We start from the raw sequence: 27,104 nt of genomic DNA on the forward strand, positions 1-27,104 counted from the left end.
CAAACAATGAAATAAAGGAATGGTGAAAATTATGTGCGCTAGTTCTGAGAGGACAAGAAATAGCGTGGTAATAGAAGTTGGTGTCAGTAAACATGTGCTGTTTGTCTGTTTTAGTGCGGTAGGTAACAAAAGTGATTTACCCGAGATCCACCAGCTGTATGCTGTAGACCTGGCACTAAAGTATAAATCTTCTTGCTCCAGAGACAGAGACCTTTTTTTCTAGTCTTTCCTGCTTCCTGTACATAAAGCATCGAGATAACTGGGTTCCTTGCCTAGGTGTTTAGTGTCAAGTTATCCAACCTGAGAAATCAATAAAATGAGTTTGCTTTGAGCCCAGATGCTCCCCTTCCCAAAGGAAATAGGAAGGGGTCAGTACAAATTTATAAAAACTTGGAAAGATGGCCTAGTCATTAATAAAGAATTTTTTTTTTTTTTTTTTTTTTTTTTTAGTTGGGAGATGGTTGCTAATGTCTCCCATGTCTTGGCAGTCACTTAATATATTGGTACCAGTAGGGGCAGGAAGTGTTAGATTTTTCCAGAATTCCAAAATGATGCTTCAAAGAATTCAAACAAAAAAAAATCACAGGGTGACCACGGAGAGTGATTCTAACAGTTAAGTAGCGGCCACTGTTCACATAGCCCGCGTCCCAGGGTTAATCAGGGGGTGGGGGCAGCTTGGCAGTCTGTGTGGATCACTCTGGACTCAGCATCCATGAGCCACGAGGTGTGGGGCACCCTCAAGACAGCCCAGCACCTGTTTACTCCTTTCAGGAGGCCCAGATGGGTGGGGGTAAACCCTTCCTCTTCCCAGCACCTCTGCGCCCTGCCCTCACCACACTGCGCTGAAGTTACCTACTCCAGTGCCCATGTGTCTAGACTATAGACCTCTCTCAGGGGACAGCCAGAGAAGATTCCAGCAGCACCAGCATAGGAGACCAAGCCCCTTTTTATTTACCTTGTTTTCTTTTCTTTTTTCTTTTTATTAATTCTTTTAATGTTTATTTATTTTTGAGAGAGAGACACACATACACAGAGTGTGAGTGGGGGAGGGGCAGAGAGAGGGGGAGACACAGATTCTGAAGCAGGCTCCAGGCCCTGAGCTGTCAGCACAGAACCTGATGCGGGGCTCGAACCCACAAACCGTGAGATCATGACCTGAGCTGAAGACGGACACTCAACCGACTGAGCCACCCAGGCTCCCTTGCCTCATTTTATTTTCAAGTGAGTAGATTAAAGGTGCACCGAAAAGCTTTTAACCTTGCTAAGTAGTTTGGGAGTGGTCCAGCAGGGCTGATTTCCTCCTGTGCCCACATGAGGACCTACTGGACCCTGATCAACCTTGACCATCTTGGTTAAGGAAGCCAAACTGAAAGGAGGTCAGGAGGGAGGGATTAGTATGGTGTAGCCCTCCCCCTTCCCTGCTGCCCCTTTCCTAATGAATTCTTCAAACTGCATCCAGAGGAGGAGATGGGCAGAGGTGGGCCAGCCCACTAACCAGCTGCATTAATCATGTTCCATCCCTTCAGCCCAGCAAGATGGATGACCCGACAGCAGGCCAAGTGTTCAGGTGTAGTGCTAATAATAAGCTTAATTCAGCACTTTTTGATCTTCACAGGAGCCCCCATCCCAGTGCCTCACCAGTCCTATGAGGAAACGGGTACACCAAAAGCTGGCATGGGGTTCCCAGGGGCTTTGGGTTAGAGAATTGGGCTAGCCTCAGCACTCCTTTTGCAGTTGGGAAGTCTCAGGCTGAGAAAGGTCACCCAAGACCACAGGAGGAAAGCAGGGCACAGTGAAAAAAACACTATTTCGTGCCGATGCTATCTGGCTGCCCAGAGAGGAGAGGGAGTAAGAGACAGACCAGCTGACTCCACTGTGCTCCAGCTTTTCAAGAACCTACACTTATGCCATTCCCTCCCCTCCTCTCCCTTTACACCCCGTTTGTCCTTTGAGAACCAGCCTATTTTGTGTACAACTGATGGACTGACTGACTGTTTGGTGGGGGGGGCATTCAAAGGCGGTTCCAGTGCAACTCCCATGTACATGTCACGGCCCCCTGAGTCCCCGATACCCTTATTCTGTCACCCTATGCTGTGAGCCAACCAGGGTGACACGACCACTGTGACTCAAATCATACCTATAAGTGCCTGAGGGAGGGGTGGCCAGAGATGCACAAAATGTGGCTTTTGCCCCCAAGGAGTTTACAGCCCCCAGGGGAGGAGAAACCATACACAAATGAAACACCCAGAGAGAAGATCTTGACAAGGTATAACTAATGGGTTGGCTTGGATTTCATCTTTTTTTTTTCCTCCAGTGTACCAAATGGAGGAAGTATAGGCAAAAGGTCAAATGACAAAATGGTAGGCAACAGAGGGAGAGTGGATAATAGCTCATTCTCAGATTGGGCAGTCAGACCTCACATCATAAAGAATTGTCTGTACATAAATAGTAAATCCAACAAAAACCGTAAGCTTTAGAGTCAGATAGACATTACCCTGAATCCTGGCTCCTCTATTTATGAGCTGTCTGGCCCCAAGAAAGCTGTTTAACCTCTCTGAATTTCAATTTTCTTAGTTGCAAAATGACCTTGATAATATCTGTCTCATTGTTGGGAGACTGATATGATTCAAGGAGGTTAAGTGTGTAGTGCTATTCCTTGGTCAACACTGGCATTAAAAAAAAAAAAAAAACACTGGTTCATTCATTTACTTTCTCAGTCATTCAACAAATATATAATGAGCATCTGCTGTGTCCCAGACATTGTGCTAGACCTGGCATACATCAAGCGTGAGTGAAAAAGACAGAGTCCTTGTCACCAGGAACATGGCATTTGTGGCCAGGGAAACAGATAAGCAAATGGACAATTATCATTCAGTCTGTTAAGTGCAAGGATGAAGGAAGCACAGGTTGTGCCATGGCAGACCAAGACCTCTTAACATTTCCTTTTCCATCTCCTTAGTCACTTGCATTATTTTTTTTTCCTTTCCTTCTTTTAAGATTATCTGGCCAACTGATTTGTTTTTTCCTTTTGCTGATAAATCTTTAGTGCTCTAAGGAATGGCTGGTCACTTCATCTGCCCAACCAGCAAGCATGACAGCCTTTCTCATCTTTCAGAGTTTCTTTCCTCCTGCCTGGTTGTCCTTACAATTCTTCAAAAGCAGGCTTAACCCCTGATTGTTCTCTGCTCTTTGGCCCAGCCATTTATCAGGGGGTTGGCAGGAGAGATTCGGTGTTGGGAAGGGTTAGGCGAAGTCCTGGATGGAAAAATCCCTGATATGGAGCTGAGGGAAAGAAGAAGCAAAGGCACATTGTGTGCACTTTGCTTCATCCACCCTTTCGTTCTTAAACAGACAATCATTTATTTGATATGGGCTAAGATTTATGTCATGACTTACGGGACTGGAGATTTGGGGGCAATAAAAATTTGTCAGACTATTCAGACCTGTCATCTTCTGAGTGCCTTCTTCAGGCGCCAAGGTTTCCTTAACTACCCAGATAAGTCTTCCAGATGACTGTCAGATTCTCTGTCAAGGGGATCAGTCTGTTTTCTACTGGGCTGCTCTATGGGCCAGCAGGGCCCTCAAGGATGGATGCTGGGCTTGAAAGAAGCCAGCCTCTGGCAGAGAGTGATGTACCCGCAATGAACAACATGGCCTGCTGTGTTGGCACGTGCTTCTCTGAGCTCTCAGTACTGTGGTCCTCGCAAGGAAGTGAGATGGTGAGATGCAATTGAAAGAATCCTGGACTTGAGTTTAAGAACCCAAAATTGTAATTCTGTCACAAATTAGTTTACGTAACTCTGGGAAAATATATTAATCAGTCTGTGCCTCAGCTTCCTCACCTGTAAACTGAGAAGGGACTCCTAGTTTCCCTAGGAATGGCTACAAGCTGACAGAGTTCCTGAATTTGATTTACAGATGCCTCATGGGCTCTTGTTCACAGAGGCACTGTTGATGCTCTGCCCAGGCCCCATCCCCCCCTGAGCTTCTGTGAGCCTCCACTTCTCCATGCTTAGTTCTCTTCCAAGGACAGCCCACTGGCCACCTGGGCTGTCTGGGAGGTTATCTTCCACCACCTCACCTCCCCCTGGCCCTTAGCCAACGCCTGATGCATGCAGGAGCCCAAAAGCAACGTTGTCTCAAGTCTGAACAAACTCTTGCATGCCTGCCCTCCAGAGTTCCCCTGAAGACTCAGACTGAGATGGACTTTGCCTGAAATATCTCCTTCCTTGGCTTCCTCCTCCTCCCTGTTCTGCTCCCTCCCTCTAATACTACATTCTCCCGGGCCACTTTCACACGCATCCTCATTCTGGGGTCTGCCTCTGGGATCCCAAATCTGAAAAGTTAGTAGAGTTCATTCTGCCAATAAAATATCCACCTATCATTTTTTTCTTTCTGTTACTTCCTTTCTATATTTCCAGTATTTCTGGCCTCTGTGTAAACTGTGCTTTGGCCAATGGTAGAGGATTGTTGAGACTGAGTAGCCTTGAGATTGTAGGTGAAATACCAAACTGGCAAATAGCTCGAGAGAGAAAGAGATTTCAGGTAAGATGGAGAATATGGAGACTATCTCCTCTAATTCCTAAAAGCCTAGAAGGACTAGGTTTTTACTAAGCACTTATGCAACCCTGTAGTCAACACTCAGACATGTGATTACAACATACATGGAAGTCTAATGGGTTGGTTCTTGGAAAAAGTAGGTGGGAAACATTCTTCCCAATTCTGAGCAACTATAGAACTTAATGGTCCTCTAAGGCACCTCTGCTTTTCCCCACTAGATTGTACTTGTTGTGGATACATCTTATCTTCCAGACTGAATGTCCCTGATGGACAGAATTCTTATTTGATGAGTCACCAAGTACATAGACCCCCAAGCACAATGTTTAATTGTCAGAACTCAATAAACATTGTTTGAAAGAATAAAAATGGACATGAAGAGCAGTATAGTGGTTAGAAGGGTTATCAGCAGTGGAGTTGAGCATATAGGTTCAAATCAAGCTCTGGGCTGACTGGTGTAAGTTATATTAGCCCCTGTCCCCTTCCCCCTCAATTTCCTCATCTGTAAAATTGGGATGACACTAACTACTTTGTGAGGTTTTCCTAAGGCGCATGAGCTATTATCCTTACAGGAATTATGAAAGTTTCAAACACACTACAGCCAACGAACTAACACTTGCTGCTGCCGAGCCCGGTTGGTTCTATAGTCTGAGAAAGGACAGCAGAGCCTGAAGACCTTGTGCCTTACTCAGCGATCCAAGGAGACTTGCTGACCCCACATGTTTTCCTTCCATAACAGCCCATCCTGGAAGCACTACAAGGCTTAGAGGTCTTTGTTGTTTTTATATTCGAGAAATCTTCTGTCGTCATATTATTCTCTAACAAGTGGATCTAATCAAGAAACTTTCTGATAGTACACACTGCTATGGAAATGTAATATATGGTAACGGTGGTGCTAGAAATCAATGGGGTGAAGACAGATTGCTTACAAGATGGCATCAACTTCATAAACCTATTTTGCTTACCCATTTGCTGCAGATATCTTTCTGGAGAAAAACACAATGAGATTCCTTTAAATGAGCATCAACACAAAGTAGAGTTTGCAGATTAAAGGACTAAATACAATTATTAGGAAAAGGTTGATGGAAGAAAATGTAAGAGAGTTGCTTTGTGATCTTGGAGTAAAGAAAGAACATCCTAAAATTTTAAAAACATAAGGCATAAGGCAGAGAAAAAAAGTTGGATCTGATTGAAAATTAAGGATTTATGAACAATATGGATAAAATTGACAGTTGATATTGGGAGGAAATATTTGTAATGTCTGAAATTGACAAAGGACTGATGTGTAAAATGTATAAGGACCTCCTGCAAATCAATGCAAAAATACAGAAAATCTATCAGAGACATGGGCAAAGGATGAGAATAGGAAATAAAAAAGACTAAACCCCAAAGCATAATAAGCATAAGAAGAGCTGTTCAAACACATTAGTAATCAGAAATGTGCAAAGTAAAATAATGAGACACCACTTTAAACTGGGGGAGTGACAAATTATAAAGCTAGATGACACCAGACATTGGCATGGATGTGGGGTATAGAAACCCTCAAGCCCGGCAGGTGGGAGCATAGTTTGGTGTAGCCATTCTAGAGAACAATCCTCAGTCAAATGGAGCGCACACAACCCAGGACCCAGCCAATCTGCTCTGGGAATACATTTGGAAGAACTCTCTTGGAGGTCCACAAAGAGGCACGTGCTAGACCCCTCCTTACAGCACTGTTTGCTGGGCAGTGTGGTGGGGATTCTCTGAGATTCTATCCTGAGGAATGGATATGCCACACATAGAACATGTACACCATGGAACACTTTGCAGCTAGAGGAAGCTGTAGCCTAAATGTACATACAGTAACCCAGATGGAGCTTCCAAGCACAGTATGAAGTAGAGAAAGTAAAAACTTGAGTTAAATTGATTACTCAACTCAACTTACATATATATAAAATGTGGATTGACAATACACGTAGTTTGCAAGAACATATGCACACATCAAACACGTTAGAATCATTGCCTATGGAGGTAAGAGAATGAGTGGGGAATGAAGATCAATGAAGATCAATGAAGATTCCCTACTGGGAATGGGGTCCGTCTTTTCTGTCTTTGTCTGGTACCTGCTGAGGTTGAGGTGATTTGGGTCTTTGGTTGAAGACACTTGAGGGTTTTAGAAAATGGCAGTTGGACTTGGTAGTGGTGTCATCTGATGTGTCATCCTCAGCAATACCTTGCAGATATCCCCACACTCTTGGGAATTGGCTTTTACTTTGCAGACATAGGGACAATTTCTGTCATTAGCCAGGTGACACTGGGCCCACTCGTGTTAACTGAGATGCTTGTGAGGCAGAGGTAAATGTCAGAAGGCCAGCTGATTAAGTTACAATGAGAAGTAATTGTCATACAAGCAGAGCATTAAATGCTCCATGATTAGAGCATTGTCTCCCCGTAGTCAAACTACAAGAGAAGCCAAATCATAATCAGAAGTTTTCTTTGATGGAGACAGAGATAAAACCAACAGAACTTAAATGATGTTATAAAAAGTCAGTCAACGGACAGAGCTTGAGGGATTGTCACGTGCCGGAGATAGTCTTGCTAATGAGAACATAATACCAGGATCATATACCTATGGAAATTTGGATACATATGTAACACCTAATCAAATGCACTCAAGTCAAAAATACTCTGAAGATTGGGAACATAAACAAAAGCTTGATTCCAGACAAATAACATAACCAACCACCTTAGGAGAAACATCCACCTTAGGAGAACAAAACCCCCCTTGGTTTCTGCAGACAGGGGATAAATGTAAAGAAGCCTTCTTACACCTGTCAGTGCTGAGTTTTACTTAAGCCCTGGATCCCAGAAAACAGGGAAGGTAAGAAACATCCCATCCTTTTCTCTTTTGGGAAAGATCCACCCTTCTTCAGATAACCTAGGTAAGACTCACGGATGCCCCCCTTGTTTACCTATGTCAGGGCTAGACACAGATCCTCTCAATTCCCATTCTCTGCCATAAATGATTAGCTGAACCATTTCTCCCCACTGATCAATTGGAAAAAAAGTGCTAGTTATCAAACTTTGGTTAAGCTTCTCTCTCTCCCCCACATCCCCGAACTTTGGTCAGCATTCACCTCCATGACATCCCCTCCTGATAATAAGCTGGCCTTGGGGTCATCCCCTGCTCTACTGCCCTATCATGCCACCCTTCCAGCCGATGTCCCCAGCCCTGGCTCTTTCTAGCCTGGTTTGCTCCTCCCTATAAAAGAATACCCCTTTGACTCCTTGGGATGCTTGCAGATCTATGTTACAGGGTCTCCGTATTGCAGTAGCTCCTTTCTCCATTCTTGAAATAATCCTTTCTAGCAGTCTCTCTTCACCAACTTGGGGTTTTTAAAATTTGATACACCTCAGAGACCTTCCCCTCCAGCACTCCTGGAGGAGATATGCCCATCTCGACTCTTTGTAAGTATGTCAGGAAAGGAGAGAGAGAGGGAGGACAGGGGTCCTGAGAGCTTGCTATGTGCTAGGAGCCTCAGTGGCATTTTCCCTTCCTGTGGGAATATTCCATCACTTCATCACCAAGGCTGCTTGATGTTCCCAGTTGGCCTGGAAACCCAGATGCTCTTGCCCAGCTTCTACTTTAAAGGTCACCCTTTGATGTTTCTGTTGAAATCCCCTCCTTCTTGCCCTTTGCATGGTTCTTTACTGATGCATTTATTTATTTAAATTTAAAAAGTTGCAGACTGACTTAACCTGGCCCATCGTTTGGGAAGAAAGTGGCATCGCTTTTGATCCCCTGAGGCTTGTGGTCACCTGGGGATTGTTCTTCATTTCATCATGTTGGTGTGATGTCCACCCAAGTCCCTTGTATAAGGTATATTTTTTGCTCATCAAACATCTATCCTGATCTCCATTCCTTTCCCTTCTATTCTTGACCTCCTTTACTTCCTCCTTATGTTGACCCATTAACAAATGAATTAATTGGTTCACTACACTGCCTGTGTTTCAAGGGTTGTTCTAGGTACTAGAAACACATAGACACCCTGTCCCTGCCACTGAGTAGCTCCCAGACAGCGGTGGAGACAGACATACAAAGTAATATAGTACAACACGATTAATCCTGTAATAGAGATATGAAAAAAATCACAGTGCTGTAGATTGAGTTTAAATCAATGTGTGTTGGGGAAACAACGACAAAGAGCAGACAAGCAGCAATTGAAAATGTTTCATGTTTTATATCTAATACCCAACCTTCCTCAGGGCCCTTAGATAATTCCTTCCTTAGAGGTCACAGACTAGATAATATAGTTCTTCCTCTGTTAGGCACCAGCTACAGAGTCTTTCATAGGAAGGAGCTTGAGAAAACCACTGAATCTTGATTTTGGAGAAGCAGCCTCCATGTTGGGTTTTTGGGGAAGGGGGAGACAGAGAGAGCTCTGGCCTGGATTTCCTTGTCATCCATCCTTGTCTTTCCACAGTCCCTGACAGCGCAGAGAAACAAGTTGGTGGGGCACACCTTTGGGCCCCACCCCACCTCACCCCACCCCCTGGTTTCTCCTACACTGCCTTAGACTAAAGGGTGCTCCAGCAAAGGTGGTCCTAAAGCTCTAGATGACCCTGTGGTTTTGCTCAGGAGACCTGAGGCCCTTTATTACAGGGTCCCCTGTCTTGCATATTTGGCAATATTTATAGGAACTTCACTCAGTTGCAGAGGAAATTCGGATTGTGGGCAATGGCCTTCTCTTTCAAAAATGCTCTGCAGGGATAGGCAACAATCAATGGGTCAGGCCTCTGCTATTTTATTCGAAGGTTGGGCCCACAGGCAGTGCTAAACACTGGGATTTTCCATTCCCCTGAGCACTCCACTGCTGGCATTAATAGATTTTTTTTTCAATTAGGAAAAAAAAAAAGCACCCACCTTTCTTAACACATAAAATAATGCAACTGTTTTACAAATGAATTAAGGACCTTCTAACCTTGACAAATGTACCCTTAATCTTTCTGTGATGTCTTTAAAATCCCAAACCACTTATGAGATGAGACAAAGGCTAAGAAAGAGAGGAGAATAGATATGGTGGAGAAATGAACTCTTCTTAGTTCTCTAAAGATATGTTGTTTTCTTTCAATTTTTTTTTCCATTAATGATCTTCATTTCAACATTTACTCAACAAATATACAAATGTTTCTTATGTGCCTGGCGCTGTGCTATGTGCTGGGGCATGAACATGACCCTTCCCTCAAGCTGTGTATAGTCAAGAGGGACTGAGAATTTACAGATCCAACACAGTGACTGCCACTTTGGAAGTCTTTAAAAATATTTGATAAGCGAATGATTAATTAGTAATTTGTGACTGGAGGTATTCAGTTCAGATACCTAGAGCTGTATGTTTCTTTATGGGAATTGGAAATTAGTGAAAGGGTTACCAGGAAAGACTTTGCAAGGATCTCCTCTGGGTATTGTTTAAGTAGAACCATCTTTCTAGAACAGTGCTCCATACAAAGGTATGACCCCTCCAAATTCCTGTGATCCTGTCCAGATCTCTGAATCTCTGTAGGCATGTTCCATTTTGCTGCCAGCATTTAAATCCTTCACATAGAATTTCCTGGGTCCAGTAGTAAAAGCCAACTGCCAAATTTGGGGGGAATTTTGTGAGCCAGTTGACATCATATTGATAGCTTGAAATTGACCATGGTGGGAACACTTACACCACAGCAACTGGCAAATCCTTCAAGTCAGCACACATATCGCCTCCCACAAACCCTGCCCTGGAGCCAGTCCACCAGCATACTCTGCCTGTCCTCCGCATACCTCAGTCATGCAGCTGATCTCATTGTCACCACTGGACCCATCCTGGGTGGCCTGACTGCTTGTCTGTCCTCTGGGGCTGGAGGTCCTGTTTCTCTACCCTGTTGCCTGCCTTGTTGTCATGAGTGTGTTGTTACCCCAGTCCCATTACCAGCTCCTGGCCAGGTGGCTCTCTCACTTCTACTTAGGGACTTTGAGTCAGGCCAGTGCCCCTCCCTTCCTGGAAAAACATTGCCATCAAAGTCAAGAGAGACTGGACCAAAATTTGGCATCTTGCATACTCTGTCTATAACCAGTCTTTATTAAATGCCTACTATAAATATGGACATGACTGTCTTTGCCCAATTTAAATTCCCAGCACCTCCATCAGAGAGATTTTATGGTATGATAAGAAAGCACGTGCCCTGGGGAAACATGAGCCCAGTCAAACCCTAGCCCTGTCACTTACTAGTTTTTTAGTCTTGGGCAAGTTACTTAACCTTTCCAAGCCTCACCTTGCATGACTACTGTTATCATTAGAGATGATGTATATAGCAAGCACTCAGTAAGTGTTAGCTACTATCTTTCACATACATGTTCATTTCTTAATTTGTCTCGAAGAACTGAATATACTGTACCAAAAGCGCTTGTTGTCAAGTGGTATGATAGGGAGGGGAGGGGACTGTGGGGAAAAGGACGTGATGCCCCAGTGTGGTGGGGGCGAGCCCTGGAGGACAGCAAAGCCAAGATGATGTTGAAATTAGGCAGAGTGAGCCAGATGCCCTGGCCAAAGGAAACCGATGTTGTCTCCCTTCCTCTCCCAGCCATGTTTTCCTTCTCGCCATCTCGGCAGAGGTTGTGATTTCTTGCTACCTCCTGGGAATCTTGTGTTTCTTTATTGCTTTCTTTCTCAATTAGTTCTTCCCACTTTTCCAGGAATTTATCATCATCATCATCATCATCATCACCAGTTGGTTTAAAAACTTGGGACATTGGGGGCGCCTGGGTGGCTGAGCGTCCCACTTCAGCTCGGGCCATGATCTCACGGCTCGTGAGTTCAAGCCCTGCATGTGGCTGTCTGCTGTCAACACAGAGCCTGCTTGGGAACCTCTGTCCCCCAATTTCTCTGCCCCTCCCCCATTCATGCTCACTCTCTCAAAAATAAATAAATATTTAAAAAATAAAAAAATAGACTAAAATAAAAAGTTGGAACACATAGACATTCTCCCAACATTCTTCTTCCCCTAGAGCCTGAATCCTGACTCTTTCTAGCACATACTATGGTCACTGCCTCAGGCAAGGACTTGGGGCAGCTGCCTTGGTAACCATATGTCTTCCAGGCATCCCCCCTGCCAGGTCCCTGTCTAAATACCCCTCCTCAGTATTTTCTGACTCTTAGAAGGGAGACATTGTCACAGGTGTTCCTCAGGATAAATCCTGCCCTACCCTGCCTGCATCCAGACTTGCATGGGCATACACAGATACTCAGCACTCAGGTTATGTGGTGTACATGGGACAAGGGGGCCACGGGGAAAATTACTAAGGGAAAAAGGACCATGAGCTCCCTTCCTCTATCAGGCAGCCTGGAGTGTAGCTACGGCAGGACCATCTGGACTCATCAGGGGACCCCACCACGCAACCAGGGGCTGGTGAGAAGCCAATGAAAGTGGCCTCCTTCCTGAGGCTGCTGGAGAGGAAGCGGGGCAGGAGGGAAGTGGCTTACTTACATTCGTGGAGATGAAGAAAGGTCAGCAGAGGTGAGTGGGGCTACAAGTATTGCTAACAGAATTGTGAGCCTTTCATCTTTGGCCGAGGCTGGTGTGACCCAGGGCCTAAATAGAATACAGTTGACTTGTTTTCAGCTGATCTGTGCCCTGGTATAAACTCAGGCATATGAGAACTCCAGGCCAGGACAACCCTGTTTTACTGAGACATGTTGGGCAGTCTCCCGACCTCTCTTGAACTTCAGCATCCTCCTCAGTGAGGAGTTGACCTGAAGCTGGTGTATAGAGAGGAACGTGAAGATACAGCCAGCCTTCCCAATAAAGATGTGTTTCATGGTACTGAATAGAGATAAGAAACATATCTGAAACCTTAAACACTCTTATTTACACGCTGTATCATAAACGTAGCATGCACCCTTCAATTGGGCTTCTAAAACACCCCATATTCATGTAGATTTAGATTTTATTCTACATAATAGTTGAGAATCTTACTGGACTCTTTGCTAAAAGGATATTTAATGACTTCCCATGCTCACCACTAGGAGTTTCAAATGCAATGTTGTAATATGAGTTGATATTAAATTTGCTCCCCTAATGTATATCGTATAGGTTGTAGATTCAGGTGACTTTTACAAATGACTTGAAGAATGGCATGTGGGTATGCTCTGCTCCACCACGGGCTCCTGACTTCCTATATGGAGCAGAGAGCCTGCCAGGAGGCACGCCACAGGCCAGCTGGCTCCCACACCCGTTATCTCTCCCTATGCACCCTGAAAGGTATTTCTGGACTCTAAGGGTTCTGCTCAGATGTGTCCTCCGAGAAGGGCAGTTTTATCAGGTCACTTTGTCCTTCACTCTCACTGTGCCCTTGTGTTTACTGCCAAAACATTCCTCCTCCTGAGATGTACTGCAGCACTGAGGGACACCGATGTCTCCTTGAGAAAGTGGCATTGTCCCTTATCCCTCCCCAGGTGTCCATGCCTTCTAGATGCTGGCAGGTGATGCCAGGTGTGCTGTGGGGTCTAGGCCACCACTGAATCAGATCTTGGAGGGCTTGGGGTCGTGGGGTAACTGGCTTCTCCCTACCGTAGGATGGGGAACAAAAAAACACAGTGCCTTCTCTCAGAAACCAAATAAGTGGTGCTCAGAGCCAAGGCAACCAAGAGGTTCAGCAAAGAGTCAAGGAGGGGTGTGGTCTGCGGTGGCTCCAGCTGGGCTCCAGCTGCCATGCCTCCATTCTTTCTGGGCATTTGGCATGTCAGGACATTACACAAAGCAAGTTTCATTTATGTGGTATGAGGAGCATGGGAAATAAGACAGCGCTGAGAACTGGGAAAGCTGGAATCTAGCCCCGGCTTTGTCACCAACTCCCTGTATGAGCGCAGAAGCACTTTGTCTCAAGTTTCCTGCACTGTGAAATGAGAGGTTGAAAAAGATGACTTCCCAGATGCCTTCCAGCTTCAACCATCTATAATTCTGGCATTCTTCTCAGCAGCCGCCATTAACAAAAATGTGTAGTACTGGCAATGTCTATCTATTCTTCCCACCGACCCCAAAAGAATTAATTCTCTTCCTCCACCCTCCCTCCCTCCTCCTTCCTTCCTCCCCTTCTTCTACCCAAAAGAATTAATTCTCTTCCTCCACCCTTCCTCCCTCCTCCTTCCTTCCTCCCCTTCTTCTACTCTTCCCTTCTTCCATCTTTCTTTCTTTCTTTCTTTCTTTCACTCCTTCCTTCCATCAAATCTGTGGGCAGATTCTGAAGATGGACAGGTCCATTTGGAGCCCCTGACCGGGATCATCACCATGCTGTCTCATCTGCTGAGAGTTTTCCAACATAGGAACACCTTTGACAATCGGCAAACAAAACCATCTCTACTTCAGAATCTTCCTGCTGTCCCCTCCCCGTGAAGATTTGCCTGATTGGGTGTGGAGCACTTACACTGAGGACCTGACCTGAGTCAGGTGTGAGTGCCTGGGTTCTTCTGTTAATGTGTCAGTGTTCCCAGACAGTGCTGCTGTCTCCACGAGTGCTGGCTCCCACCAGGGACCCTGTGTTCTTTCTGCTCTACCTCCTGTCATGGACCACAGCTGCTCCACCAGTCAGGATGGCCTAGAGCCTTCTACTCATGGTGCAGTGTTGGGACTAGTAGTGTCAGCATCACCAGGGAGCTCCCAGACCTACTGAATCAGAATCTGAGATCCCCAGGAGATTTACATGCACATTCAAGTCTGAGAACTGGCTGGGGGCCTCAAGATCCTCTCACTGTCAAAGGGTGTTCCTCACCCTATAAATAATAGCAACAATTAACTACCCAATGTTTTATTTCACAGAGCTTTCTCACAAATATGATCTTTTTCAATCTTTACTTTTGCGAAGTAGTTTTTACTTATTTTACCCATTTTTAGATTAGGAAGGTGTAGTGCTTAGCAAAGATGACACAACCATAAAAAGAAGAGTTAGAATCTGAACTCGAGACCCTGGACTCCAAACCTCCATGTCCTGCACTGTGCCTACTAGCACACAGGTACCTACGTCTGCCCCAAAATCGCTCTTGTGCCTTAACGAGGAGGGTAGTTCAAGCTCAAGCGATGTTCCTTATGATGATTATTGGGGCAAGCTCCCTGTGGTCACCCAATTTGTATGTTTGCATTCCTTGTCTTAGGCTGCTGGTCTGCTCTGTGGAAATAGATCTCGGACCCTGTTTGTGTGTTTTTATTGCCCACTAATCAGAAGTGAGTTGCAATTAGACTGGAGTTAGAAAGTAATGGTATAGTAGTTACCATGTAGTTAAGCAGTAATGGCAGGCGATTACATGTCTGGCCTTGAGATTGAAAGTGATATCATTGGAGCCCACCTCCTCTTCAAAGAAACAGTGAATACACACACGGTGTCACTGCAGATGCTACGAATCAACCAGGCAGGCCTGGTTCTTTTCCCCTCTCCTCCTTGTTTTTACTACGGTTCTGGGACTCAACTGGATGCCAACTGGATGTGTATTGGCAGCCACTTAGCTGCTTTTGTTCCATGCCATTAAACTGTAGCTCTGTTTCACGAAGGGAGTCTCCATCCCAGCTGGCTAAGAGGAAACTATTTGTTCGCTTTTGCCCACCCTGCTGGCAGATGCCCTTCTCAAACCTGGGAGCACTGCTTCCAGAGAAACTTCTCACAAAGCCATAGGGTCATTGCTTACAGCAGGAAGTGAGAATCTCCAACATGGCTGGCCTGAATATACCTATTTTGTAGTCTGCCGAGGAGCCCAAACCTGCTTGTCACCTCCAGGAACATATTGCTGGGGGAGCAGCTGACCTGGGTGTAAGGACTATTTGGAGCTCCACTTTGGGCAATGCGATTCATCAAGCACTGCCCTCGCCTTCTGCCCAGGAGTGCCCGGCGCACAAGCTGTGATTCATCTTAGAGGCTGAGGATTCCATCGGGCACTGACGTGCCTCTTTGGCTTTCCATCTGGCTGTTCATTAGTGCACAGCTGTGCCTCGCCGGCCTCATGGCCCAGCTGGGGAAGGCTGGAAGGTCAGCCTTCTGCAAAAAGAGAACAAGTGGCTTCCATGAAAAGAGTATCCTGCCACACTGGGATGGTGGGAGGGTCTCTTAGTGACCAAGGACCTTTTCCCTTCAGTCCCCTCCTCCACAGTGGTCTACTCCACCTCCCTCCTGGGCCATCTCTGGCTGTTTGGGTTCCTAACAGAAGACAAGCACAATACTCAACCCAAAGAGCATCCCAAAAGCAGCCGCCACTCTTGAGACCAGTGTCTGTCGCTGCCCAAAGGGCCAAAGGGAGCATCTAGAGCCTCTGCCAGCCAGCTTGTAGCAGCCAAAACTTGGTGCAGAGTCAAAGCCCAGGACTGGCCCCTCTAGGACTCTCCCCAGAGCAGCAAGTACGTCATCCTGCCATTTCACTGCAAGACCACTTTACCTTCAGGGGACCAGAAAAGTCACACGGGCAACTGACCTGACGTATTGGACAGAAGAGAGCTAAGTGGGCTCAGTGAGTCCAGCAGTCTCTTGTGTGTTAGCCTGGCTGGGGTGAAAACAAGTACCCGCTACAGCTAGCTTCGGATCTAAGAAGGGAGTGGCCTAATTAACACTAGCCATGAAAGCACAGCATTCAGAACTTGAAGAGTCTAAGAAAATTCTCCAATCCAAACCACCATCTTCCGGATGAGGAAGTCAGGCTCTGGTCACATTGTGCGACTTGCTCTCAAGACACAACACTGGCTAAGGCTGAACCAGTAGCCGGGTTTATGGTGCTCAGGGAACTGGTGATAATCAAACGCACGGTCCTGCTCCTCTCTTTGAGAAAAAACAGTGCAAACACACAGGTTTTGTGTCGGGGTGGAAACTACAGTGGCTGTGGTTTAAGAAAACGTTCATTCCGATGCATCACTTCCCTAGCAGCTCAGTCTCTTGTGTAAATCACTGGACTGAGATTTACCCATCTATAAAATGGGACTAATAAAAGCCACCTCACCAATTAAATGAAGAAGGGGAATTAAATGGAAAGTAAAGTGCTGTATAATTGTTACAATGGGCAATTTCACATAGACGGAGTCATTTTTGCTAATAACTGTCTCTTTGGCTGTACGGGAAGCAAAGTCCAAAAAGTGATTTCAAGGGCCCAGAGGTAGTTTCTGGCACAGAACCCTCTCCCTCTGGTTTAGAAGAGAGTAATAAGTAATGTGAGCAAATTGCTCAGTGAGCGCAGAGCAATGAGTGTGGACTGCCAGCTAGGACTCCTCTCAGCTTTATCACCAGCCCGTTAGAGAGCCACTGCTGGGTGTGGGCGGGGCTGCCCCAAGTCTGATAGAATAGAGACAGGCAGAGGGGACTGGACAGAAGATACATAACACCCAGGCTTGAGCCAGCAACCTCACACTGCCCTGCCCTGCCCTGTCCCACCTCGCCCCTGCCACCTGGCTCTCATCACGGGTGCCAAGAGGCGTTGAAGAAACTTGTCTGCATTCTGGAGCTTTCCCTATTCCCTTGCCCACCCCTCCAGCAGAGCTGCTAAGGAGCAGAACCACAGCCCAAAGGCTGGCAGGGGAGGGAGAGGGGAGAGGGGCAGAGCAACTGAATGAAACACACTCGCACAGTCAAGCAGAGCAGCGGCGGGTAGGTGGTTCAGAGACTAAGACCCCGGGATGTGCTCACGAAATTGAGTCACACGGGTCACGCTGTGCATGACGTTGGCGTCTGATGTCCAGTGCTCGCACAGTCTGGGCTTAGAGCCCCTCACTGGTGTTGGCAGGTGTGGGGAATGCCGGTTCACGTGAGCCCAGTCTCAAATGAGTTTGCATGAGTTTGCTGAGTTTAAAAAAATGGCTTCTAAACTCTAACTCGCTTTGTAAAGTTGAGTTGTCATGTTTAGTCCCATACTGGCCTTCCTGGCAGTTTGGCCCCTAAACCACAGGCGTGTCTCATTTTCCAACTGCTGTGAGCTGCCTGGATGTCCCAAGTGTCCTGTTGGTTCTAAGTATGAAATGCTATTCCCACCCGCCCCTCTCCCCTCTGCTGTTGCTTTGCCTTGATTCAGGCCTTCATCCTCATGATCCCCAAGAGCTCTGCGTCTTGACTGGCCACTCTATTCTGGCATATGGCAGCAACTCAGTACATACTGTTAACCAAATGATGGGCATGATTTACTGTAACGGGCCCCTTGCTTGACTCCCTGTCTACATCTGTCTTCACTCTAGCCTGAATCCTGCTGCCAGATTCATCTTCCTGATTAAAATCTCCTAATGTGTCCTCACTGCCCATTGAATTAAGTCTAAGCCCTCAGTCTGAATTCCCTGCTGGCCATGACACAGCCCCATCTGACCTTTCTGGCTTCCCTTCATGGATCTGAGATCCCCACCAATCTCAGCTCCATACTGCCCTTAAAATCACCCCCTGAGGTTTCCAGCTCTGTGCATTTAGGGATCATTTCCTCCCCTGCCCATCGCCCCTACACCCAGATGCATCTATCCAAATTACACACAAACACTTCTGTGCCTTCAGTGTCCTAACCTATTACATGAGTTAATCATAGTCCTACCTCACAGGCTCATTGTTTAAATCATTGGCCCAACATTGGCTACAAAGCAAATGCTTGATAAGGTCTTGTTAATATGACTACCTGCTCTTCAAAGTCTTCCTCAAATTTGACCTCATTTAAAACTTTCCTGTTCTCCCCCTCCCTGCCCCCCACCTCATAGCAAGGTCACCTTTCCCTTCTCTAAGCATTTAGAAACTCTCTACATGTGCCAAGCTGTGCTTGTCCTATCTTTCCTGCTAGATTATAAGCACCTCGGAGGCACAGATTTATACTGCCCAAAAGTTCAGAGTGTGGCCTGGATTGAGTCTGCCCTGGTTCAAATCGCCATTGCACTGCTTCTTGGCTGGAACACTTTGAGCAGGGTAGGTATTTAGCCTCTTTAGGCTTGGATTCCTTCTCTGGCAAATAGGGATGATAATGTTGTTCGATCCATGAGGTTGTTAAGAGCCCTGTGTGAGATGATCCACATAAAGCACTAAGCATAGTGCTTTGTACATAACACGTGTTGGGTAAATGTTAAGTATTTTTGTCATTATACATTTCTGTATCTTATATACCTAGTGTAGAACTTTGAACGTTAAACAAATATTTGGAGGATAAACCAGTCTTAGAAACTTAGGATCAGGAAGGAGAACATGAGGCAGAACGGCCTGACGTGCTCTCGCTTTCCTACTGGATACTGCTGTGGGGTAGGGAGTCGGGCACTCGCAGGTGTATGGCCCAGCTGAGGCAGGTGGCCTCCCCAGCACTCATTCATGCTGAGAAGAGCTATGTAAACAGGAATGTGGCTGGGGGGGAGGAGGTAATCAGAGGCCAGATCATTGTTACAGGAAGCTCACACAGGAATCTAAAGGGATCAGTAGTTCCCGGAGGGTGGGGAGCCACCGAGAGCCTCACAGAGAAGAGTACAAAGGAAATGGAGTTCCAAAGACCCTTGTGTTCTACTACACAGCCACGGCGTGGTGCCTGTTCTTCAGTCCCAAGGGGAGAGCAGGCTTTAGTTGAGCATTTCCTGTCTCTTGGCCGTCCCCAGCTTCCTGGGGAAGTGTCAGGGACACCTCTGGGGTCTCATCCTCAGCTTGACCAGGGTTATTGATGTTCTGGCACCCTTTGCAGCTTAAGAGCTCTGGGGAAGAAGAGATCTCTATTTACCTGGGAAAGCTCTCCGGGACCTCCAAGTAGCAGCCAGCCTGGCTTCCACTATTCCCACGCCAGCCCTGGTGATCCCTTTTGATATCTTTTTATTTCTTCTCAAATAACCCACAACTATGAAAAACAACAGGGTGATTTTTCTGCCCATTCTGTCCGGAAACCATTGGTCCCAAGTGTCAGGAAAAGGGAATACCTCGGATGCAAGAACTGCATCAGAGCCGGAAGTTTGGGCCCATGAGAGGAAGTATGTAGGGATATGTACGTGGCCGTACAGGGGACCCGGGGGTGACACAGCTCTGGGGCTGGGGTGGGGCACATGCTCTGGCACTGCCTGGCATTGGTTCTGCCAGCAACATCTGGGAAAAAAAGTTTTCTTGGCCTGTACACCACCCCTTCCTTGGGGACGCCCAGAGGCCTCCCTCAGTGTCACCCAGCACCACAGTGTCCTTATTTGCAAAAAAAAAAAAAAAAAAAAAAAAAAAAGCATGAAAACACTCACCATGTAAGAACATGGAGAGGATTAAATACAATTATAACTATGAATAGTCTGAATCTGGCCTAGAACTTATAGACCTCCAGTAGTATAATTACTATCATCACTGCCCACCTATAAGTAAGATCAGTCCTATATTCAGATTAGCCTGAGGCTCTCCCAACATTTTTACATGTCCAGACATGTTCTTTGGAAAAACTCAGTTTTTCCTGGTGGAGAGAGCCTGTGGGGACTAAGAAGCCCCTGGCCACGAACTTCACGGCTGCTGGGGGAAATGGCAGGTCTGTAAGGGCCCAAGGAGCCAACTGCCCCTGTCACTCTAGAGATAACCCATCAGATACATGATGGTCTGAAGCAATAAGGACCACTGGGAGAAATGCCTCTGAGTCTATAGTTTTTGGCTCTCAAACAGTGTCTGAGAATCTCATGGAAAGCACATTAAAAAGGCAATTTTTAGGGTGCCTGGGTGGCTCATTCGGTTAAGCATCTGACTTTGGCTCAGGTTATGATCTTGTGGTTCATGTGTTCAAGCCCCGCATCCGTTTCTGTGCTGACGGCATGGAGCCTGGAGCCTGCTTCGGATTCTATATCTCTCTCTCTCTGTGTCTCTGCCCCTCCCCCTCGTTCTCTCTGTCTCTCAATCTCTCTTTAAAATAAATAAACATTAAAAAAAAAAAAAGGCTATTCCCCTGGGAACCTTGGAAGAGGTTCTGACTTCGTAATTCTGGGCAGGGGACTGAAAATACACCCAGTACCAACATGCCAGGTGATTCTGAAAGTGTCTCTGGAGCCCACACTCCAAAATGCTGGCCTGAGCCAACAATGGAAGCATGTTCTCAGGGCTTCTTTCTCCCCAGGGGAGCAGGCACAAGTGTTGTGATTTGGGGCAGCGGGAACATCTCCCACAGCCTTGTCAGGATCTCTGAAATCTGTGGCTTAAATGTGCCTTTGTTTGAAGGGTACTTGAAAGGGATTAAGGGGAAGAGGTAAAGAGTTAACTGCTAGCATTGCAGCTCAGATGAGAAGATGGGGTGTATTTGACTGAAAGCTGGGGTTGGAGCTTGCAGCTGTCATCTGGTAGCTGAAGAGCAGGGCTTGAGGAGGGAGAGGAGCTGCAGAGGCAGGATGGAGAGGGCCTGGGGACAAACTTCCTCTCCAGCGCCTTGCTGTTTGGCCCAATGCTGGCCTGGAGGGAGATGGAAAGAGGAACGCACCATCCCCAAGGGAAATGCCAAGCAGGAAAGCAAAGGAACTGCCGATTCATTCAATTTGTCTATCAGATCCCTCTGGGCCCTTGATGGGCTTTCTATGGCCATCAAGGTCAAGTCGTGGAGAATGCTTATCTATAGGACTCTGCAGAAAACAAGAGAAATCTCATTTTCTCTCAAATTTAATTTTACCCTGTACTCTGAGAGTGTGATCCTATCAGGGCTGGAGTGTAATAGCCCAGTTGAAGGGATCAGATTGGATTTCGATAGCACCCCGAGCTCCCACACGGCAGGCACATCAGGGCCCCAGATGTCTGCAGTGCTCAGGGACTCTGAGAGGAGAGGATCTGCCTCTTCTCCATCTCCAGCAACTGATCCCTTGGCTTTAACATATTGTCAGCAGGGCTGAGACACTAAAAAAATGTCCTACAGAAGCAGGCTAAGATGTTTCTATCACAGGTTCCCGGGGAAATTGGGTTGTTTTAAAGTTTCTCACCACTGGAAATGATGCCAGCCTCCTAGCCCTCATCCCAGGCTTCCAAGAGCAGGCAGGGCCATCAAACCGAGATGGTACCCTGCAAAGGACAGCTGGCAAGCAGACTACGAACACAAGAAATGCAGAAATATGAGGAAGGGCTGCAGAAACAGAAATGCAGTGAAATGGGCAGTGCATTTTCTTGCTGTAGAGAAACGGAGGTGAGAGAGGGTGGGGACGAGTGGGAGTAGCCTGGCTGTGGCCTCTGCAGCCTTGAGGTGGGGGTCAAGCACAGAGCATCAGACGGGCGGGAGCTAGGGGGCTCAGGGGCCCCAAGAGCCCGAGGGCCTGAGTGTCAGCACTGAGAGACCAGAGTCAACACCACAGTTAAAAGGCCAAAGCTGAGATTTGGAAGCCAAGAATTTTATAGGATAAAAGCAAGAGCCAGATGAGGGCAGAGGCCATCAGTAGTAGGATGAGTAAATAGAAATACATAATAACTCTAGAGAATAGAAGCAACAGTAGTTGAGCACATGGTTCCTCATGTAAATAAGTTATCAGCTCTTTGGGACGAACTTCATCTGAATACTAAGTGCTGGGGAGGGACTTGCTGATGCAACCCCTGCCCAGAGGTCATTCCCAGGACTCTGCTACTCAGAGCTCTCCGGGGCCTGGAGCATCATTGCCACGGCTGCTGAATTGCATACCGAAGTCTGGGAACAGGGTCTTTCCTTCAGCTGGACCTTGAGGGGCTCCATGGCTCAATATATATATATATATATATATATATATATATATCTGAAGTGAAAGGTTACTTGGACTCTGAGGACAGGTCTGTAGAGTAGCGAGGTCCCATTCGGCTTGTGGAGAAGAGAGCCTTTTGTTCAGGCATGCCAAAAAGAGAAACCCTTGTCATATCCCTAAAAACTGCAAGTGGGTAAAGTCTTTCAATGGAACCTTTCCTGAAGTCGTAGTTGAATGAAGTGTCTATCCCTAACAGATCAGAAGTTGAAAAAATTATGTTGCTTTTGTTATTTGATAATAATAGCAGCCATCCAAATGGGTGAGGTGTTTACCATGTGGCAGGCTTGGGGTTGGGTACTACATGTAGCCTGTAGCCTGGACCTCATTGCTAGTCCTAGAACAATCCCATAAGGGTTCAAGACGTGACTCCCAGACTTATTCTCTTTTCTTCCCTCTGTCTTTCTCTTACTCTCTCACCTTTTGCAAATAGGAAGGTTTGGCAGATAAGAGGGTTTTGGCTTCTGTTTCATATACACGTCCTCAGGTGTTTAGGGAATCCCTTTCCTACCACAGCATTTAGCTTCCCTGTTAGGCCTCCTTTTAATGAATAAAACACAACCTTTTAGGGCTGTCAGGGCTGTTTCACACTAAATTTACTTGGGCTCCTAACTCCACCTGAGAACCCAGCTGAGCTCTGCTGACAAAACAGAGGTAAGCTGAGCAGCTTGGGAAGAGCAGGCTGGATTCTCATCCAACAAGTGGGTCAGGACATTGGCTCGTGGACAGTGGTCAGGTGGCTACTCTGGAAGAAAGGGATGGGGGCAAGGAGGTTAATTTCATTAATTTCTAGTTCTTCTGATTTGCAACAATTAAAAAGACTGATGCTATCCAGGACTGGGAAGAATGTGGGGTGGTGGGTGCTCTCAAATGTTCACAGTGCAATCTTTGTGGAACATGACCTTGGATGTCTTATTAAAGTTACAACTGCACAAAACGGATTAGCAATCCCTGACTATGAGTCTTCATTATAGAAATACAGATATATATATATATACATATATATACACACACACATATATGTATACATATATATGTATAAATACATACACTTTTCGAAATACAGATATATGTATGTATATATGTGTGTATATATATATATATACACACACATATATACATGTATGTGTGTATACACACACACACACACACACACATATATACACTGGTCGTATACACTGGTCAGTTATATCTATAGTCCTATAGATTGGGAGCAAATTTACAGGGTAATGTGTACTGATTGATTCCATTTGCCAAATTGAACAAACAAGAAAATGTTCATGAGTGTATGTGTGTGAGTGTGTGTGTGTGTGCACATACACAGGCACAAACATTGAGAACATAGTAGAAGGATGCACACCCTAAAATGTGAACATCAGTCATCTTGGTTGCACGGAATTAGAGAAGTCAGCGGGATATTAGCGCTTTCTCTATACACCTATGCATTGTTTTACATATTATAAAAAGCATAGAATACTTTGGGTTAAAAACTTAAAAATAAAATTAACACTATTTAGAAAAACCAGGAGGCATGAATGGCCGTTAACTGCCCATCATTGCTAACAATACCAATATGTGATCCTCACAAACACAACTCAGCTCTGGAGGAGACAGAGAGGGATGAAGTAAAGGACCACCAAGGTGCCCCAAGGGACCCAGTGAGACGACATCTCGGCCTGGACCTCCCAGGGGAGCATCACCTAAGTGCCACTGGCTCTCTGACGTGTAGTGTACATGCTCAGGCAGCTTCCACTCCACTTGATAAGCTTTGCAAACAAACCCGAAAGAGCAGCTTTAACAAGGCAAAAGCAGCTCTGGCAAAAGTGTTTGGCAAACCTGACAATTAAAGCTGGCGTGAGCAAAGCCGGTTTTCAGCTCCCAAGGCCCACCAGTTCCCCCTAAAGAATGGAGGTCTCCTGAGGGCATCCATTAGCACAGACTGAAAACGGAGGACATGCTTGTTGATATCATCTTATTTCAACATTGGATCATTTGAGTCCACTGGAAAGTAGGGCCTAGGAGGTAAAGAGGAGGCCAAGCCACAAAACTGAGATCCGCAAATACTGGTAACCATGAATTTAGTGTTGATATTTTGCTAGACCCTGCAGAGGCAATGTAATTCTTTATCTTGGTAAGACACCAATAAGTTACAAAAGTTTTTGAATTAAAAATAAAAGTAATATAAACATTAATCTCTGATAAATGCCTATTTTGTGTCATGTACCTTATCTTATTTAGTCCCCAGAAGAGCTCTGCAAGATCTCATTATGTTTCTTGTGTAAATGGCAACAACGAGATGGGAAATTTGCAACCGTGACCATACAGACGGTATGTGGCAAACCTAAAATTCAAACCCAGAGCATCTGGTACCCATGACACAAATCCAGAACTTCTAAGACTAAACTGGGACTTTTCAGTGCACTGTGGTGCCTTATCATACAAGGTTACAAAGACCCTTTCCCTCAGAAGGACAATAGTCGTGGGTACAGTTCTCCTTATAGGGAAGATACTCACACCATTCCCAATTATAAGCTGCCCCTTCTGTCTAGAAGACCTACATCCTCTCCTCTGCTTTCCAGTAATTTATTGCTTATCTCAAGGCTTGGTTCAACTTCCCAAACTCAGACATGTCCTCTGACTTCCTATGTTATAGAATTTAGCTTACTTGTAGCTTTCTACGTTGTGGAACTTAGCTTAGTTTTGTGTGTGTGTGTGTGTGTGTGTGCGCGCGCGCGTGCGCGCGCGTGTGTGTGTGTGTTAAACTCAATTTGTCTACAAGGGCTTTGAGAACAGAATTTTGTATTCATTTAAGTCCCATAAAGCCTAGCACAGTGCCTGACATTCACAAGCTGCTTGACACGTGTTTCATGAACAAATGGATGTACACAAAACACAAATGCATGAAGAGCCACTGCTCTCAGGCTCCCTGTTAGAGTAAAATCAGAATTCCTCCTGGCAGGAGTACTTAAGAGATCCAAAACTGGGGAAGTCAGAAAACACAGAGTCCCCAGAGCAGATTAAGAGTCCAGCTTTGAAATGAGTCTCATGCCAACCAAGATGTGATGTCAGGTCCTAGCGTTCCAGAGAAAGGTGCTGCTCAGGGCCATGGCACATCAGAGCCCCAGAGGGATGCTGAGTGGGCAGAATAGCAAAAGATTTGGGGCCCCACTAGGTGGGTTTCCCCTCCTGCATCCCCCATACAGTTGTGATGTAAGCCCTAGCCTTGTAGACAGAATCCTGCCTTGGTCAGGTGAGGATATAGCTGGGACTGTCACAGCCAATGGAAGACATGCTCAGCTCACCATGATGAGTAGCTGGGCTCTGCAGTGCTAGGCCTACCTGAAACACCTGGAAAGCCAGTACATAGCTCTGCTGTCCTCACCAAGCCCAGAGGGGGAGACACAGAATGTGGCAGGGTGTTTCCTTGGGTCCAGAATACACATTTCAGTGGTCACTGCCTGGCATCCATAGGTGCTGGAAAATCTTTGTTAAGTGAATGAATGCATGAGTAAATGAGAAAGAGGATAAAGAGAAAAGAAATACAGTTCACCTTTTCAGGTTCCCAGGAACTTGCTCTCTTTTCTGTCAATACAAATGCTACATGTATCTTGGAAGCCTGTTCAAACACGCCTCCATACTGGCCATGGGGTTATCATCTGTGGGGCTCTTTGTCGTATTCATATTTCAATGTGTTTATGGATTGTTTCCTTAATAAGTTCATCTGGATCTTGTAGGCCAAGACTTTGTCTTATGTTCTTTTCGTGTTTCTCCTACCTGTAGCACACAGGACTGAGGGATGACTGACACCTTTTGAATCCCTCTGCCTCCAATTACGAGGAAAGAAGGAAGTAAAAGGTTCCAGAGCCAGCCAAATGGTGGGAAAGGAGGAGAAAAAGAGACAAGAGATTTTGGTGGCAAAGAAAAACCATGTTTTGCACAATCTAGCTTGTGCTAAAATTAAAATAGAAACGGCTTTCAAGATGGCATGTGTAATTACAATTAATTAAATATTCTGTTACCGAAATTATTTAATTACCAAAGCTTCCCACAACCTCAGAGTTGATTTAATCACAAATGCCATAAAAATTAGGGAAGTAATAAATGGATGGCCTCTTAGTACATTCCATGGTATAAATGAAACTTTCTGCCAAAAATGGGAGGAAGGGAGAAAGACAGAAGAGAAAAGAATGAAGCAAAGGCCTCCTTACACTCCAGTTTGCTGGGGTTTATCTCAGAATGGGAGCAAGGAGAAGAGGAAGTAATTAGAGAAATGCCCCAGAACTAATGTGCCCCCAGCCAGACTGAGTTCTGATTGCAGCAGGGGATAGTGAAAAGGATGTGGGTGTCAGCCAGACCCAGGTCAGCCCAGCGCTGGCAGTTACCAGCACAGCGACCCTCCCGACTTGGTTATTTTCAATCACTGAACTGGAATAATAATAATAAAAATAAGGCCAGCCCACGAGGTCGCTGTGTGGATGAAATAAGTCAGTAAATGTAAAACACTTGACACAGCGAACAAACCATGGTACATTCCATGATGGTCAATTCCCTACTTTGATTTTGAAAACAGCTTCCTTTTTAAATTGGGGGTACAGAGGAAGTTGGGGAGGAGGGCACAGCAGTTTGCCCTACATTTCAGATTCCCCTGAAGGATCAGCTTTTTTTGTGGACTGATGCTGGTCCTCATGATACACTCACTCCACTTGTTACCTCCACATCTCCTTCCTCCATTCCATCCATCCAGCTGCCTGACACCTCTTATCCCGCGTCTCCATCAACTCTGGCCTCTGTCTCACCTGTGAGCCCCAGCTCTGCCTTATGTGCCAACCCATCTGTTCTGCTGATGGGGCTTCGTCTTCTTTCACATTTTGTTT

Source organism: Panthera uncia, chromosome F1, assembly GCF_023721935.1.
Source record: "Panthera uncia isolate 11264 chromosome F1, Puncia_PCG_1.0, whole genome shotgun sequence".
Classification (NCBI taxonomy): Eukaryota; Metazoa; Chordata; class Mammalia; order Carnivora; family Felidae; genus Panthera; species Panthera uncia.